This window comes from Penaeus vannamei, chromosome 33 (genome assembly GCF_042767895.1).
Source record: "Penaeus vannamei isolate JL-2024 chromosome 33, ASM4276789v1, whole genome shotgun sequence".
Taxonomy (NCBI): domain Eukaryota; kingdom Metazoa; phylum Arthropoda; class Malacostraca; order Decapoda; family Penaeidae; genus Penaeus; species Penaeus vannamei.
This window is the reverse complement of record NC_091581.1, coordinates 7,564,965-7,569,273: the sequence shown is the minus strand read 5'-3', so window position 1 is coordinate 7,569,273 and position 4,309 is coordinate 7,564,965. Positions and strand designations below refer to the sequence as shown.

The 4,309-nt window shown below is 45.9% G+C and overlaps 2 non-coding genes across 2 annotated transcripts; both read right to left on the bottom strand.

Annotated features, from left to right (window-relative positions):
- Nucleotides 1–1,073: 1,073 nt before the first annotated feature.
- Nucleotides 1,074–1,144, bottom strand: TRNAG-GCC (transfer RNA glycine (anticodon GCC)). The gene has a single exon. It is a non-coding gene; the product is annotated as a tRNA-Gly (tRNA).
- A 554-nt stretch (nucleotides 1,145–1,698) lies between these two features.
- On the bottom strand, nucleotides 1,699–1,769 carry TRNAG-GCC (transfer RNA glycine (anticodon GCC)). The gene has a single exon. It is a non-coding gene; the product is annotated as a tRNA-Gly (tRNA).
- Nucleotides 1,770–4,309: the final 2,540 nt, after the last annotated feature.

Genomic DNA, 4,309 nt, shown 5'->3' with positions numbered 1-4,309 from the left:
TTTCTCTTTGCTTCTTTACTCCAGGTAAACTTTTCCACCAAAATTCATTTAGAGGGTCATCTCTCTTATACATACACATACGCGTACTTACAGGCTCACCTCCCTTATACATACACATACTTACAGGGTCACCTCCCTTATACATACACATACTTACAGGGTCACCTCCCTTATAATACACATACTTACAGGGTCACCTCTCTTATACATACACATACTCATACTTACAGGGTCACCTCCCTTATACATACACATACGCATACTTACAGGCTCACCTCCCTTATACATATGCATACTTACAGGATCACCTCCCTTATACATACACATACGCATACTTACAGGGTCACCTCCCTTATACATACCCATACACATACTTACAGGGTCACCTCTCTTATACATACACATACTCATACTTACAGGGTCACCTCCCTTATACATACACATACGCATACTTACAGGCTCACCTCCCTTATACATATGCATACTTACAGGATCACCTCCCTTATACATACACATACTTACAGGGTCACCTCCCTTATACATACACATACTTACAGGGTCACCTCCCTTATAATACACATACTTACAGGGTCACCTCTCTTATACATACACATACTCATACTTACAGGGTCACCTCCCTTATACATATACATACGCATACTTACAGGCTCACCTCCCTTATACATATGCATACTTACAGGATCACCTCCCTTATACATACACATACGCATACTTACAGGGTCACCTCCCTTATACATACCCATACACATACTTACAGGGTCACCTCCCTTATACATACCCATACACATACTTACAGGGTCACCTCCCTTATACATACACATACGCTTACTTACATCAGGACATACAAGCATATACACAAAGATGTATACACACGCATGCATGGGTACTTCAGGCACACTTTTCCTCCAAAATTAATTTATAGTCATCTCCCTTATACATACACATACGCATACTTACATCAGAACATACACATATATACAGAGATAGACGTATACACATGCATACGTGGGAAAATATTTTTTATATTTGGTCCTTCAAAATAGGTGAAAAGATGCATCGGCCGGGAATCGAACCCGGGCCTCCCGCGTGGCAGGCGAGAATTCTACCACTGAACCACCGATGCTTATAGATTAATGTGTCAAATGATTTAAAAGAAAAATATATACACCATCCCCCTCTCTCTCTCTACACACACGCGCACGCACACGCACACACACGCACCACGCACGCACGCACGCACGCACGCACGCACGCACGCACGCACGCACGCACGCACGCACGCACGCACGCACGCACACACATTCACTCACACTCACACACATTCACTCACACCCACACTCACACACACGCACACACACACACACACACACACACACACACACGCACACGCACACGCACACGCACACACACACACACACACACACACACACACACACACACACACACACACACACACACACACACACACACACACACACACACATACACACATACACACATACACACTCACTCACTCACTCTCTCTCTCTCACACTTTCTCTCTCTCTTTCATATATATATATTATATATATTATGTGTATTATAATATATATTAATATATATAATACATATATATATCCATACATACATATATATACATAATCGGCATTTTTTTTTATACTAGGTCTTCACAAAAGATGCATCGGCCGGGAATCGAACCCGGGCCTCCCGCGTGGCAGGCGAGAATTCTACCACTGAACCACCGATGCTTCTCTTCTCCTAGATTAATTACGTATAATTATATGAAATATATATATATATATATATATATATATATATATATATATATATATATATATATATATATATATATATATACGCATTTACCTATATATACCCCTCGTTCAGTTCACTAGGCTATGCAGGCGAGAGGATAAGCATCCACCCAAAGGTATGACAACAAAAGTGACGTAATCCCTCAGTGCCCGAGTGTGTTAAGAGTAGTAGCAGGTGCGGGCAGCTGGAGGCGACCTTGTGTGACTTTACACTTCCATGGCCTGGTAAATTACATGGACTAGGCCAGCTGAATGTTCGGATCTGTGTCAACTGGAGGTCTTCTCGTCTTTCAGCCCTGGACGCCATTTCCGGCATACGTGGGCGAGACTAGAGTGTGCACCTGTAGCCCGGCACTCACCTGTCTTGCATGCAGGCATTGTAGCGTCGAAAGGATGGTTAAGGGTGTTAAAGAGGTATATAAATTTGTGTCTAAGAGGTAGATAAATTTGAGAGCTGAAATATACTTATCTATTGCGATATCTGTCAAGGATAAATGGAAAGTCTGTTACATGTAAGGAGAATAAAATACACTCTAATCCCTAATCCTTAAAATGCATCCAGTATGAAAACAAATACAACCGCGGAACGTGCCCCATATAAACTTCATCTAAACCGCCTTACCTTCCCGAAAGACAGATTCTCCTCCTCGAGTACCTGCAGCCGGAATCCCCACGTCTCTTAAAAGCCGAAATTGACACGCGAGGCCAATTACAGCCGGAAAACTTCCCTCGCCTTGCCTCCCGACGCGCTCCATCACACGCGGACTCGCTGGTCTCCACCCACGCCCTCCGCGATTCACCCGAGGCCAGGCCGCTCCTCCCAAACACACACTGCTCTTTAACTGATAAATTTATCGAGCGCTTTTGGTAGGTTGGTAGAGAGGAACCTGCAAGGTGTGTGGCATGACCTGGCCTTGGTTTGGAATGACTCTCAAGCATTTTCGAAAATCTGTTTACATTATATCTGACAAAGTCTCAAGAACCGTGAAAATATATTCAGTAGTGATTCTGATAAGCCGCAACTGATCCAAGCTATGCACTGAACACATCCGATTCAGTACCGTTGTCTAGCATATACTTAAAGTACTAACAGTATGTATAAAGAAATGGATGACAGCGCCGAGTCTATTCCCCCTCATAGAGAGGAAGTGAAAGTCTATTAAAGTCGCTGTTCCCATAATGGTGAAACTCGACTGTAAACTAAGCCATTCCAGCAAAAGAAATCAGCAACATCACGGCAACACACGCCCCCCCCACCCCCACGCGCTTAAAGATATGTTTATATGTATTTACGCAAATGCACGCACACACACACACACACGCGCGCGCGCGTGCGTATATATAGGTAGGTAGTAGACTAGGAGAGGATTGTTGTGGGAGAGAGACAGAAAAAGTTGACAAATATGAATCCACGCATTAAGCCGATCGCGTGCACAGACATCCGTCGCTCCATCTCGGGGGCACAGGTGGCCGTGGACCGGACCCGACCCTCTGCGAGGTCGTTTAGGAGGGGGGAGGGGGGGGGGCAGGCCGACAGTTCCGGGCCTGCGCGCACTCACTGGCTGACCTTCCGGCAAAACCCCACGGTCGGGAGCCCCGCACCGGACTCCAGGCCGCCCTCGGGGCTGCTACGGGGAGGGAGTTCTTTGTCCCGTGGCTGTGCCGGGCAGAAGGGCTTAGGGAGCAAGGAGGGAGGAAGCGGAAGAGGATATTATTATTTGTCTTTGTTGTCTTCGTCAAGGGGACGGGCGGCTCGGTCGGCGTTCGCACCTTAACGAGAGGTTTTGGGAGTCGTTCGCACAGGGAATCCGTATGGCCTCGAATGTCAGGTTTGGGGGGAAGGTAGGAACCGTGTTTCTCTTATTTCACGGCCTCTGCATGAATAAATTAAGTTTCCCTCCCTTGCTTCCCCTGGGCTCTAGAGACGAATGAACTTACGGCCACAACTGCCACCCAGGCATCTTGCTCGAATAACACGCTAATCTGTCCGTCCACCACTACAGGCAAGGCGCTCTGCCACAGAGACGTCGGCCTCCGCCACGCGAATGACCGCAACCGCCGCATTACTCCTAATCACACTCGGTGTCTTGCCGGGCAATTATTCCCGTATGAACACAATTCATACCGCTGCACAATACCAGCTGTTAGTCTGTAGGAAGGAGGGCGATTGGAGCGCTTTTGATACGTGCAATTCCAATACTGCCACACAGCTGCCAATTACTATACAAACATACCCAATTACACAATAACCAGCTGTGTGATTATGCATTAACGACCTTGTAATACTTGTACTGTGGATGCAAGCGTGTGTTTGTTACTTTTCCATCTCTGTCGTCAAATGGAAAGTGAAGAAACATTCAACAATTCTCGATCCCCTGATAAAGCTTATCTCCGTGATAGGTAGTAGTGATAAGGTAATATTTACTTGAGACACAGAATAACCATAGCGAGTATTTTGTCACAGCGACTGAGAC